At 36.8% G+C, this 15427-nt stretch overlaps 2 long non-coding RNA genes across 3 annotated transcripts in view; both read left to right on the top strand.

Moving 5' to 3' along the window:
- Positions 1–15427, top strand: part of LOC129437827 (uncharacterized) — a 149652-nt gene that overhangs the window by 58424 nt on the left and 75801 nt on the right. The window lies entirely within an intron of this gene.
- On the top strand, positions 80–4873 carry LOC141361592 (uncharacterized). The gene is made up of 2 exons (XR_012367734.1): positions 80–4194; positions 4318–4873. It is a non-coding gene; the product is annotated as an uncharacterized lncRNA (long non-coding RNA).

Here is a 15427-nt window from a genome sequence, read left to right as displayed (position 1 = left end):
CACAAAACAAAAAAAATCATTAGAAACAGTACTACAATACTTCAAAAATGCAAAGTCAAATCAGATCAGACAGTACCCTTATGCAACAAACATATACTGCAGTATATTGGAAAATATAATGTAATATATTAGGCAATATATTACCATATATCGGATTTAATATTTATATTTCCCAATATATTGTAATATATGCATAGAAAATATCATGTAATATATTAGGCAGTATATTCCCATATATAGGATTTAATATGTATATTTTCCATTATATTGCAGTATATGAATAGACCATACATGTATATATTGATACAAAATATATTGTAACCAAGACCAAAAAGGGCACTATGTTTTTCCATGTAATAGTTTGTCTTTATATGATTTAATATACTGCAATATATGCAGGGGCGTCGCTAGATCCCTTTTATTGGGGCACATGCCCCAGTGTAAATCTTTTGTGTCCCGGTGTAAATCTCAAGTTTAAATTTTAGCAGTTAACTAGTGTATTCCTATACAAAGATAATCACGGCAAAAACGGATCTATATGCAATGTAGTTACCCAATTTACGCTTGTAAAAGCGACGAAGCAGTCGCATTGACTCGTGCACACACGTATCCATGTCCATGCACGTCTTTGCGTTCATCTGCACACAACCGCATTCAAAAGGTGACGCCAAGCGAGTTAGCTTATGAAAACATGACTAGACTAAAGTAAGTTTCTAAATAATAATAATATTCTTATTTTGACTCGATCATTATTGGCTTCTTTAGATGAACATGTTTTGTGCAAAGCAGGGAAAGCGAAGCAGACAAGAGAGATGATGAGTTTTAAGGAGGTAAGACAAACTACATCCTCACCCGATCAGGTCTGAAACATTAGAGGAAAAATCTCAGGAAAACCTCGTCAAGTCTGTAGAATTGAATTGTTGCTGAGACAGATGTAAGATGTTCTTAAGATTATCTAAGTGTACTTCACTGTGCTATTTTGAGGCACCATGAATATGAACTAACATGCACTTTTAACATACTATCCCTGTATAAAAAAACGTATTTAGTTAACACTTGTATTAATCTTGAACACAACTTTTATACAAAGATGGGTTCAAGTTTACTACAAGTGGTACATAAATACATTTTTTAAATACATTTTTAGCACATTTTAGTTCATATTTATGGTGTCTCAAAATAGCACAGTGAAGTACACTAAGATGATCTTAAGAACATCTTAAGAAGTACTAAAGACGAATTTTTAGTATATTAAGTACAAAATTAGTGTGCGAAAATAAAGCACTTTAAATACACCATGGAAGTGTACTACTTTTTCACCTTGGTTAACACATGAGTCAGTTTTGGTGAACTGTTACTTCAAAACTCTACACACAAATCCTTACATTTCTCAGTGCTTACACCATCTGGTCATATGGAAAGCACTAGCATTCAATACTGTTCACTCAAGTCAGCACAGCTTAGCAAACAATTACCAAGCTGGAAACACTAAAAGTCAAAATTGAACACACAGCAATCAGATCCTTCAATAGATACATAAAAGGGCCTGAATCTGTTCATTGAGCTTTGAAACAATGGATCCACAGAGAAATGAAGGAATAGGTCGAGGAAGAGGAGGAGGAAGAGGAGGAGGGAAAGAAGGAGGACGTGGTGAAGGAGGAGAAAGAGGACATGGTGAAGGAGGAGGGAGAGGACATGATGAAGAAATAGGTCGAGGAGGAGTAGGAAGAGGAGGAGGGAGAGGAAGAGGCAGAAGAGTAGGGAAAGAAGGAGGACGTGGTGAAGGAGGAGGAAGAGGACATGGTAAAGGAGAAGGGAGGGGACATGATGAAGAAATAGGTCGAGGAGGAGGAGGGAGAGGAATAGGAGGAGGGAAAGGAGGAGGACGTGGTGAAGGAGGAGGAAGAGGACATCCCTACTGAAAAATCCAGCTAAGACCAGCATAAGCTGGTGAGCTGGTTTTAGCTGGTCCCCAGCTTGGTTTTAGCTGGTTTTGCTGGTGTAGGAAGCTGGTTTTGCTGGTGTAGCAAGCTGGTCTAGGTGTGTTTTGGTCGCATTTTAAGCTGGTCTAGTTGGACTTAGCTGGTCATGCTGGAATACCAGCTAGCCCACCAGCATGACCAGCTTTGTCAGGCTGGGAGGACCAGCGTAAACCACTTTAAACCAGCTAAAACCAGCTACCAGCTTATGCTGGTTTTAGCTGGTTTTGCTGGTGTAGGAAGCTGGTTTTGCTGGTGTAGCAAGCTGGTCTAGGTGTGTTTTGGTCGCATTTTAAGCTGGTCTAGTTGGACTTAGCTGGTCATGCTGGAATACCAGCTAGCCCACCAGCATGACCAGCTTTGTCAGGCTGGGAGGACCAGCGTAAACCACTTTAAACCAGCTAAAACCAGCTACCAGCTTATGCTGGTTTTAGCTGGTTTTGCTGGTGTAGGAAGCTGGTTTTGCTGGTGTAGCAAGCTGGTCTAGGTGTGTTTTGGTCGCATTTTAAGCTGGTCTATTTGGACTTAGCTGGTCATGCTGGAATACCAGCTAGCCCACCAGCATGACCAGCTTTGTCAGGCTGGGAGGACCAGCGTAAACCACTTTAAACCAGCTAAAACCAGCTACCAGCTTATGCTGGTTTTAGCTGGATTTTTCAGTAGGGATAGTGGAGGAGGAGGAAGAGGAGGAGGACGTGGTGAAAGAGGAGGAAGGAAATGAAGGGCAAGGTGACAAGCAATTTCAAGGTGAAATACAAGCCACTCTAGTTGACCATGTCCTGGTCCATGTTATGACTATGAGGGAGGCTGAGCAACGAGTAAAGCCTAATTTGAGTCGCTTTACTTATGCCTCCATCTTCAGAGCCTTCAGGGAGGAAAACAGATAGGTGTACTTACAGTAAGACTGCTCTATACAGTAACTTTAGTGTGCATAGACTGTTGGACTATGCTACTGGAATAAAGAAATGCATCAAATTGCCTTCCATACAGATAGACATATCAGCAGATGAATGCAAGGGGTGGATCAGGCAAGAGGATTTTACCCTTGCTGTTTGGCTAGGACCAATATAGCCTGTGATGTGGATGAGATTCTCTGGCCTGACCCAGAACTAAGACGGGATGTTGAGGCGAAATAATAAAAAAATTACAGTTGTGCTGTGTATAGCATGAATGAATAAAAATGTGCTAATGCATACATTGATTGTGTCTTTTTGGTCATGTGAAAAGGTTTTTGAGGGGGAGAACCACAAGCAACTTACCAGTTTTGGATATATTGTTTTGAATTGATTGCACAAGTGTGTAATACTATATTGTAGTGTGTGTGTTTTTGAAAGCTTGTGTGTGTTGTCTGAGGGAAAAGTTTGGTATTTCAGTAAGAGTGAATGGTTTTGAGTGTAGAGCTTCATTTTGACCTGAAAATATGATGTATGGAGTATTGTGTGAGACTTTATGGAATTGTCTTTACTGTTTTGAGAATATGAGGCATAGTTTCAAGAAATGTGTAATAATGTTAGGTATAACGAAGATTATACTTGTATATATGTATCTTTTGCAGTAACTGTTGAACTGTAGAATAGTGGGTTAAGCAAAGGACATTGTATAGAAGTGTTGCACACTTCTTGCACACAGCAGGCTTTCAAAAAAGTCAGCAAAATGAGGGGCCTGTGCCCCAGTAGAGCTTTATATCTAGCAATGCCCATGAATATATGGATGTGCTATGTATGTATGTATGAATGTATGTATGTATGTATGATTTAACAATTTTTACTTTCCAAATAAACAACTACAGCATATTCATGAATATGCATGGCATATAGCCTAAAGAAAATATTGAAGACAAAAATCTGCATTACACAAATAACAGTTTTATTGAAACAGCAGAGACCTTTCTTTCATTTTCTACGTTTGTCAGTACTCTACTCAGCACCGACTGCTTCAACCAGAATGCGTGCCAAAGGCGATGGAGCATAATGCTTGAGTAGGAAGCTGAGATTCAGGCGCGAGGAGAGGACAAGGACACATACCTGTAAGAGAGACTAGCAACAATGAGGCTGATAGGTCCTGAGTCCTGACCTATAGTCCTAACTCATACTCCTAATCAGTAGGTGGCGGTAATGCACCTAAAAGTTGTCTGCTAACCACCAGTAAAACTTGAGAAGGAGACTGATCGTTGGCATGCTGCTCTCAACCCAGGAAAAACTTCAAGCTTTACAAGGTACATAGTTTTCAGAGGTGGTGCTTTCCAGTTTTGATTGCATCTCTTCCAGGAGAGATTTTTGTGAACCAGAGGGGAAGGAGTGAGAAGGGAGAGAGTAATCGTTGTTGTTTTGTTCCACAGATGCTGTTTTAAACCAGTTTCCACGGCCGAAGCTGATGTTAGAAAATCCATCAACAGTAGAATATGCGAGCTAAGACACCAGGTGAAGTGCAAAAGCATGGGTATATAAGTCATTTAAATCAGTGAAGAGCCAAGATGGACTCCTAGCCAGGATAAAGGCCTGTTCTTTTGGCAATTTATTTATTTGCTTTTCCACATTGCCAAAGCTCCTTGAAAGTTTGTTTATTATTTATTTATCTATTATTGTCTGTGCATTTTGTTTATATTGTATTTTTAACTGTATAACGGCACTGCTGAAAGTTTGAAATAAATAGACCTTTGTAATTTAAATTGCTTTAATTTATATTTTGTATATTTTCTGTTTTATGTCACTCTTTTAAAATGTAATTTATGTTAATGTAATGCAAGACATTTATGTAATGTAAAGCAAACCACATTGTCTGACCATGTGCAAAACCTCTTGTGGTTGTAATAGGTCTGTTTAGCTCTCTACCTCAAATTAGTTTTAGTATGTGTGCCTGATTAAAAGAAAATAAAGGTGGCTTTTGATAGATTATCCATTAGTCTGTGTTAATATGTGGTATAAATGTGTGTACATATTTTTATGTATATATTTCTATATAATTTTACATATTATTTAAAATATATTCTACAATATAGTAAACATACATGTGACACTATATCTGTACATATATTGTTAATACATTTTTGCATATAAATCGGAATACAATATGGTGGATATTTGTAAATATAATATTGCATATTTTGAGATATATAAACACATATATTATATTCACGTGCAATATATTAAAAACGACAATTATTTATATTTATCAATATACTCCAATAAATTACATATATATAGAATATATGTATCAACATATTACTCATGTATTTTACAATATACTGCAATATATTGCATACATAAAGAATATATGCATCAACATATTACTCCATACATTGCCAATATATACTGCAATATATTACATAGATAAAGAATATATGTATCAACATATTACTCCATATATTGCCAATATATACTGCAATATATTACATACATTAAGAATATATTTATCAACATATTACTCCATATATTGCCAATATATACTGCAATATATTACATACATTAAGAATATATTTATCAACATATTACTCCATATATTGCCAATATATACTGCAATATATTACATACATTAAGAATATATGTATCAACATATTACTACATATATTGCCAATATATACTGCAATATATTACACACATTTAGAATATATTTATCGACATATTACTACATATATTGCCAATATATACTGCAATATATTACATACATTTAGAATATATTTATCAACATATTACTCCATATATTGCCAATATATACTGCAATATATTACATACATTTAGAATATATTTATCAACATATTACTCCATATATTGCCAATATATACTGCAATATATTACATACATATAGAATATATGTATCAACATATTACTCCATATATTGCCAATATATACTGCAATATAATACATACATATAGAATATATGTATCAATATATTACATACATTTAAAATATATGTATCAACATATTACTCCATATATTGCCAATATATACTGCAATCTATTACATACATTTAGAATATATGTATCAATATATTACATACATTTAAAATATATGTATCATCATATTACTATATTGCCAATATATACTTCAATATATTACATACATTTAGAATATATGCATCAATATATTACTTCATATATTTCCAATATATTATGGGATATATTAAATAGTATAATGAGATGTATTTAATCAATATATGAAAACGGCAATAATTGCAGTATTGTATAATATATTGCAATATATCACTTACATATATATAATATATTTTTATATAATATATCATGATATATATTACTTTGTAAATTTCACAATATATGGAGACACATTAAATATATTGTCATGTAATATATTGAGAAATATATGTTTGTTGCATAAGGGTATGTCAGTATTTTACTGTTGAAGACAGCAACCAACAGGCAACTGATTGTTATTGTCTTTGATTATTGTGATGTATTTGTGTGTAATATAAAAATAGAGCATGCTGGATGATACTTGATATATACTGTAGGTTGGAAATTTAACAACTTAATAACACATGCAGCAGAGAGTGTCAACAGACGCAGTATGATTGGCCATGATGTCCCTTAAAAGCTTTTATTTACCAACATAAATACATACAAAGGAGCCGAAAAGGACAAAAGTGTCCAGGAAATGGGTTTTGAAGGAGATTGGAAAATAGGGCACAATGTACCCGTGCAAAACGTTCCTCCTTTGTGTCGAAATACTCAGCAGGTTAAAATCACTGCTCCCTGGTGTAACACCTCACATGTCTTGGCCACATTGTGCAGACAGTCATTGAGTTTGGTACACTGAAGGAAAAACACAAGAGTGAATTTACGGCATTGCCGAAAAGGTTCAACAGGCAACAGGTGTGTCTTTAAACACGATGCCAACAATATTCCACGTCCCTATTCTCACTTCTGTATTTTATAGGCATGTGAGAGCCCAGACTGAAGCTGACAGGAGGGTGGAGGTCACGTTCTCACATTAAATCTGTAGGGTTATTTTGGAATATAATGTATTGCAATGACGCTATGGTAAATTTATAATAATTACAAAAAGTGAAACGTGATCCTTCCTGAAAAATCACCATCCTGAAACTTTTTACGTACACGTCCATAAGCCCCCCAGTACAGATTTGTCAAAATAAAAGCTTTCACATTAAAATGATGTTATACAGCAACCTGTTGAATTTCAAGGATATGATTTACAACAGCCAAGACCCCATTAGGATTTGTGTTTCAAGCTTCGTGTCAATGAAACATAATCTAGATGGTTATTAAGCCTGTATGTTTTCACCATGACGCTGAATCCCATGCAGAGTAGGGGACAGATATTTTCACACGTCTGCAGCTGTGTCTTAACATGTGCTTGCACTGTATGTGTGTTTGGGTCTGTCCCACTGAGTGGCCAGACATTAAATCCAGTTTGTCTGGGATATAAGTGCTCTTTAATCCTGAGGTCTAACTGGGAACATGATACAAAAAGCAGTAAAGTCCCAGCACTGACCCACAACTTCCAGTGAAGAAACAAACCCAACAATACACAACAATACAACAATCACACAGGGCTGTGCACCAGAATTCAGAACTGGTCCCGTTTTCCGTTTTTCCTGTGTTTTTGAAGCCTTGATTGTGTTTACGCTGCACAAAATAACATGTGTTTATGTTTTGTGTGTAAAAAACATAGTATTTTTCACAAAATGTACTTATCTGTATAGCGCTGTTTTCGCTGTCCTAACAATGGTCCGATGTCTTCCTTGTCCTATGAAGTCCCTCCTTCAGAAATACGTAATAAGTTCTGATTGTGTAGTTTGTTTAGTGTGTTGTGATTCGACAGCAGCTTAGCTTAGCAGAGCCGTTTGAGCTGACTGACGTATTCATGTGGGCGGAGCTTAGTCAAAAACTAATATTGACATCATTCAACCCGGAAGTAGAGGGCTGTAGTCCAAACCGGCCGCTCGCTGTAGGCTTTGAAAAGCGAAAATATATCGCTTGCCATCGAACTTTGAGCTTTATCATTTTGCAGGTATTATTTATGCTCTAACAGCAACATTACACACTAACTAAAGTTTGAAAAATGGGATCAGGAAAAACGGGACCTTTAAATGCCTGAATTTTGAATTTTGCCTGTAAATGTAGTTTTAAGTTATAAGTTATATTTGCATTACCTTAAAACATCCAAACAAAACATCTTACACCCAAATTTTAAGGTATTTCCAAAAGGTTATATTCATAAACAATGTGACCCTCGACCACAAAACCTCATCATTAGGGTCATTTGTTTTGCAGATTTGTACAGTACATCATTAATAAATAAGCTTTATACATCATGAATGTCAGTGAGTCAACCGAGCCATTACCCTCCACCAGTCACAGATCATTGTGGTTTGGCATAAATATGAGAGTGCAAAAAATCTAAATATTGAGAAAATCGCAAATGAAGTCATTAGCAACTGCATCACTCACAAAAATAAAGTTTTGATATATTTACAGCAGAAAATGTACAAAATATCTTCATGGAACATCTGATCTTATCCAAAGGATTTTTGGCATAAAAGAAAAAACAATCATTTGGACCATTACAATGTTTTTGGCTGTTGCTACAAATATACCGTACCTGTGAGACTTATGGCTGGTTTTGTGTTCCAGGGTCCCAAATGTAAAAAAAATCTGTAATTTTACAAAACTTTAATGTTTTATTTTACAGATTTTCTTTTTTATATGCAATTTTAGATAACAAATTACTGTATTGGGGTCTTAAAGGCGCTCTAAGCGAATTGACGCGTTTTAGACCATAAAACATTTTTTGTTACATACAGCAAACATCTCCTCACTATCTGCTTGCTGCCTGTCCGCTGATCAAACTGTAAAAAAAACGCGATCTCTGTAGACAGCTCAGGCTCAACAAACGGCAATATCAACATAGTGGCCAAACCTAGCACAACAAAACATAACAAAGTATTCCATCCAATAAACGACAAGAAGGATTTGGGGGTGGGGGTTGGGCGCGTTCATGAAAGCACGGACGGGAGGGGGAGGCGTTAGCTACGCTCCGTTTGTTTGAAAACAGTTCAAACGTCAACAGGAAGTGACGTCGCACATTATTCGCTTAGAGAGCCTTTAAGTGGCATGTTGAGGTGAGATTGTGTATTGCAACCAAACTCAATTTCGAAACGAAATGAGAAGCTACGGTAGGAAAAACGTCGTTGTCTGAGGCAACGTTTCTCAATCGGAAGGCTGCAGCCTCTGGAGGTCACATTTATAGGCTGCATACGTCATAAAGGCTGTCTTATATCAGAATTATATTACATCTTCATAACTTAAAAAATACAGCTAAGTAGCACCATAAAACAAAATAATAACATGATAACATAATAATAAACATGTTTTGACAAAAATGTTCAAAAATATCTTCATATATTTAATAATATTTTGTACATTAACTTGCATTTTATGAAGTATTATAGAAGATCATTGATTTACTTCTAGAATGCTAAAATCCTGGAATTTTACCACATTGTCTTTAAAATAAATCCAAATTAGGCTTTTAAAATAAAAGTCTAAAGTTTTGCCCATTAGACTTAAGTGACAAAATTTGTTCAATTTCTATTAATTGAGATACATTGCGTAAATCCCTTTTTACTTTATTATGTAGGGCTACTGTAATTCAACTCAAATTCATACTTAAGTATAAACAGTGGGCCCATTCTTAATGCTCTAGTAAAGGAAAATTCACAATTGGCATGAGCAAAAACATTGACATCTTCATTTATCATGCCTTTTGCGTGCACTGACACGTGTTGTTTCTTTTGGCACTGACTCAACTGTAGCATGACTGTCTGATTTCTCCAAGTGCTAAACTATAAATATCTCCTCAGCTGTGACATCATTAGCTGTGACAGAGCAAAACCAAGCACAGACATCATGGAAAACAGCCTTAAAGCTTTGGTCTGTTTTTGGTAAATCTGCACCCATGGTGCACATAAGGACCCCTGTCGTGCAGAAAAATGGCTTTCTGCTAGATTATGACTCCTATAGTTAGGTTTAGGATTAGGTAATAAGAGAAGTCATAATCTGACAGGGAGTCAAAATTCGGCACAGCACTTGAACACTTGAAACACATGGGTCTGTTGCTAGCAGTGGCCTGTGTGCTCTCAGCACCAGAAGCCTGTGAGATTACACACAAAGTGTCGGAGCGACAGCCCGGACCCTCCACACAAATGAATGTGTTTCACAGTATTTAATTGGGGGGAATTCTTACAGGCTTATCTCTCTCTAACAGAGAGCTCATTACCACCGCATCACAGTTACCGCCACTCACGTCAATCCTGTGACAGGCACAGTGCCACCTCCACCCACCAGACCGCCCCTTATGTAAATGAATTAACTCCTGAAGCAATTAATAATGCTTTTGATGGTTCTGCTGGCTCATTGTGTTTTGTGAGGCCTGCTTTCGGCTGACAGAGAATAGTTCATGTCTCTGCTTAAAAGAGCTTTAACTTACGCCCGTCATTCAGATCAGTGGCTGTAATGAGCTTGTTAAAGACGTGTCACCTCTGTTATGAGGACAGATCTGTATGAAGTTTCTAAACCATGCAGGATTCATGCCTTCATGCCATTTTTAATACATTTAGGCTGTGACCCAAAAATGTCTTTTAAAAAGTATATGGTTTTTCGGCGACTGGGTGTTTTTCAACTATTGGCACTTTTATATCCCAATGGTTGATTTTTATTAAAACTAATAGACTCACTTTTAGTTTTGGTTTTATTAAGGTCAGATTTCATTCTGGAAAAAATGCTTTAGCATTTTGCTACTTATTAAATGCCTTTAATGAATACATTGCATTGTTTTAATATTTTTGCAATACATATTAATTATTTTATATCAACATGATCTCATTAAAATACATGCATATTTTTACATAAAGTGTGGTTGTACCACACATACATTTACTTACGTTATAATACACATTGAAACGTATAATATTGACCTGTTGACAGGACTGATACATTAATTATTTACATATTAACAGCTTTACAGACATACAAATTTGTACATATTCTTATTCATAAATATTAAAATTGCGGACATTGGCGTTTCTTACTCATATTAATGACATGTTTCAGTCGTATTTACTCACTTATTTATTTAAGACAGTTTACTCATTTACCTAATGAAATGTTCATGCAGTGCTGGCGCCAGGCGAGCGCTGATGAGGGGGTGTCTGAAATACCGGGGGGGCGATCACATGAATGCATATAATTCACCAAGCTAGAAAATACGTATAGCTTTGGTACGTAACATCTCAGTAATACAATGACAAAAACTGCAGCTATAGTGAGCAAACAATCTTACTAACTTATATAGGCCTACAAAAACAAAACGCAAAACCTATATATTAGCACAACACTGCTTATTTGGAAAATGCTTATACATTTTTTTCTTGCCAAAAATGACAATTGTTTCGCTAGATAAGACCCTCATTTGTAATCGTTTAGAGCCTTTTGAAACTGCCTTGAAACTGCAATTTTAAACTCCATTGAAGCTGAACACTAATCAGGGTTCCCACAAGTCCTTAAAATCCTTGAAAGTTTGGGAATCTGGGGGAGAAATCAAGGCCCTGGGAAATTTTTGAAAATATACATACATAGATACAGGTAATTGAAAGTGCTTGAATATGTTTTATGCAAGAAGGTTCTGGAAAAAAATCCACATAAATCCCTGTGTAGTGTAGGATAATATCATAAAAATTCTAGACTTTTTAAGCACACGTGCTAAACGGTTTGCTTTAAATGCTTATATCTTCTGTATACAAATGTTGATTCATACCAAAATGCTTTTTTGCATAGTTGTGTTTGACACATGAAAACGTCTCGGGTTATGTATGTAACTGTTGTTCTCTGAGAAAGGAACGAGACGCTGCGTCTCCCTTGCCGTACTTCCTGCGTCCCTGTAACGCTGTCTTTGGTAATATTTCAGATAGCGATATACTTCCTGGCTCCGCATCATACTGTCTTTGTCGTTAAGCCTCACCATTGGTTGAATTCACACGCACTTACCCATGGAGGCGTCCCAAAAGTGTCACCGCAGTGACGCAGCGCAAGTTCCCTCGAAAGGGAACGGTGACAATGGATCTTAAAAGGTAACACGATGTAACCTTGCTCTAATTTGAAATGTGTCCCCACATTTAGTCCTTGAATTTGAGGGTATTGGACCTGGAAAGTCATTGAAAGCTCCTTGATTTTAACGTGAACTAAGGTGTGGGAACGCTGTTCAATAAAGTCTATTAAATTGAGAAAAATCCTGAAATGTTTTCCTAAAAAAAAACTAATTTCTCAACTGAACAAAGAAAGACATCAACATTTTGGATGACATGGGGGTGAGTAAATTATCTGGATTTTTTAAAGAAAATCCTTTAATCCATTTTCAAATGTCCATGGTGAAATTAGTTAATGCAATATCCAACCTTGAAATTATGGAATGTTCGTAGCCTTCGTGTTTGCTTTTCGTAGTGCAAGAAATGTTACGTAATGTTAGTTTGGAGGAACACGCTTAGTCAAGCAACCAATCAAAATTCGACCTCAAAGACCGTCCTTAACTAAAATATTGCTATTTTAGCTCATTATTCACTCTAGGAAGACAATACACTAGGCAAATGTGATTTTTAAATAGCACATTTTATCATTAAAATCCCATTCAACATTAATGGTGATCTGAGGGGGTGGGATAGTGCCGGTAAGGGGGCTCCCTCACGCCCCCACCCCTCCATGGTGCCGGCCCTGTGTTCATGACTTTCAGAGAATTACACAAAATTAAACAAGACTACACTTTATTAGTCTTCATAATCCATAACACAATAAAATACAAAAGTTACAGGGAAAAGTTTACTTGCGTTGCATATTCACGTTATGTCAGTGGCGGCAGAGGGGCGCAAATTCAAAATATGTGTTCGGAGTGTCATGTGTGTTGCTCGTGTTTTCAAAATATGTGTTTGCATCATGTGAACCTTGTGCATCACATGTCTTGTCAAAATATTTTGAAATTACGAATCACACACATGATGGGCTACATACATGTTGTGGCGAACTTTGCAGCGCCCTCAAAAAAGAAGTCACCGGCCGGCACTGCGTTATGTATGAAGACATCAGAAAAGTAAATATCAGTTGTGTGTCATTTCTAATGAATCTGTAATCACAAAAAGTGTTTTAACAGTGCAAGCATATTATTGCATTACATTTGGGGTAAATAAAATGATTGCTATAAAAATCCATTGCTAAGCAAAAGTCATAAATGCCACAACAGAATGCTTAAATAAAAACAACAAATACATTTTGGAATAGAAATGACATTTGTTGGTTCAGAGAAAAGCCAGTACAGAAAAGAATAAACATAACATAATGAACCATTTATTTACAGATCAATAAAAAAAGTGAGAATGGTAAAAAGTGAGTTTTAAAGAAACATGTTTCCTAATTGTTTACTAAGCCAAGAGTGCTCATTATTAAATAGTATGAATAAACTATTAGGCTAGGATTTACCACTGCTACTGCAGTAAGAGATAAACACAGAGAGTAGCCATTCAATTCATGTCACTCACTGTGACTTTGTTACCCCGTCCTTTACCCCCATGTGTCATTTAAAAACCCTCTGTCTGTCAGCACTCCTGAGTTGAAAGTTCAGATTCTTCTTTGTGCAATTTTGTGATCTAGAATTACAATTTCCGTCCCTATTCATATCCTGCTAGCGGAGCGGAATGTTGGGAATCTGTCCTCCAAACCTGCCGCAGGTTTACTGGCGTGTCCCTGTCAGCAGCAGGTGCAGCATCCTGAGCAATCACTAGAAGCACCTGTCTCAGCTGATCTACACAAGCGTCTGTGATCTACAGACCACCATGTGCTTGGAAACCTTGCTGATCAGTGGGAGATTTCACTGATTCAGTGTCATCCCCTTACGCCAAAGCCAGTCCATCCAATCTGATCTTCACAGAAGAGAATGATTGCTTTAGCTTCATCTTACTTAGGCAGTTCTTACTGACATGGGTGATAAAGCTTTAAAAGTCGTCCACTCAGCTCTTCTCCGGTTCTTCGGGTCTGTGTTGGAGTGTATATTAAACTCTATCCATGTTAAAGCACACTTCATCAATCACTCGCTTCCTGAACTCGGTTTCCGCATCACCGGAGAACCTCTTGATTGAATACTCGTGATTGCAGGAAGGCACATTAACTTCACTCAGCACATACAGATGAAATTTGATGATGTTCATATTGTGTCAGATGACACAGTCATGTGACCTGTGGGTCATTATGATGCTTATAGGATTAAAAGGTTATCAAGTTCTCCCTGCATGGACTGGAAGGACACACACAGATATACAACGTACACACTTACATTGATTCACCTGTCAACTTAAATTAAGGTGCAAAGATTTTCCGCTTGGTAATGAATGAGAAACTCGCAGCGGTCACACATCAGCCTCACCAACCCTGAGGGAGGCCATAAAGTTGAGGACACGGCTTAAATGTACATCAGTTACCCTATCATGTGTCTCACCATATGTGGTGTTACAATTTTGTGCTTGAAGTTGGAGGTCCATACAGCGGGGCATGTTGTCACACTATGCAGAATACAAAATAGTTTAATTTGATATGATAGTCTTTTGACTACATGCTGCTTGCCAACCAATCATCGATTGCCGTCTTTAACTCATTCCCGTCAGCCTTTTTTTTAAGTTGCCCGCAAGCATTTTTTGTGATTTTCACAAAATGCCTTCCAGGAAAATGTTCTTCTAAAACTATATAAACATACAAATATATCAAATGAAAGAACAGACCATCTGCAGGGTTCCCACGGGTCCTTGAAATTCTTAAAAGTTTGTGAATCTGGGGGAAATAATTCAAGGCCCTGGGAAGTTTTTGAAAATATACATACATAGATACAGGTCATTGAAAATTCTTGAATTTATTTTATGCAAAAAGTTTTCTGAAAACAAATTTCCATATTATTCCCTGTGTAGTGTAGGATAATATTCTAAACATTCTAGACTTTTTAAGCACACGTGCTAAACTGTTCGCTTTAAATGCTTATATCTTCTGTATGCGAATGTTGATTCATACCAAAATGCTTTTTTGCATAGTTATGTTTGACACATGAAAAAGTCTCTGGTTACACATGTAAGGGAACGAGACGCTGCGTCTCCCTTGCCATACTTCTTGCATCCCTGTAATGCCATCTTTGGCAATATTTCAGATAGCGATATACTTCCTGGCACCCGCGTCACCCTGTCTTTGTCGTTAAGCCTCACCATTGGTTGAATTTGATATACACATTCAGACGCACTTACTCCTGGAGGCGTCCCCAAAGTGTCACCGCAATGACGCAGCGCGAGTTCCCTCTAAAGGGAACTGTAACAATGTTCTTTAAAAAGTAACACGATGTAACCTTGCTCTCACTTGAAATGTGTCCCCACATTAGTCCTTGAATTTGAGGGTT

This window comes from Misgurnus anguillicaudatus, chromosome 24 (genome assembly GCF_027580225.2).
Source record: "Misgurnus anguillicaudatus chromosome 24, ASM2758022v2, whole genome shotgun sequence".
Classification (NCBI taxonomy): Eukaryota; Metazoa; Chordata; class Actinopteri; order Cypriniformes; family Cobitidae; genus Misgurnus; species Misgurnus anguillicaudatus.
The sequence above is the reverse complement of the archived record's forward strand: the minus strand, read 5'-3'. Positions and strand labels throughout refer to the sequence as shown.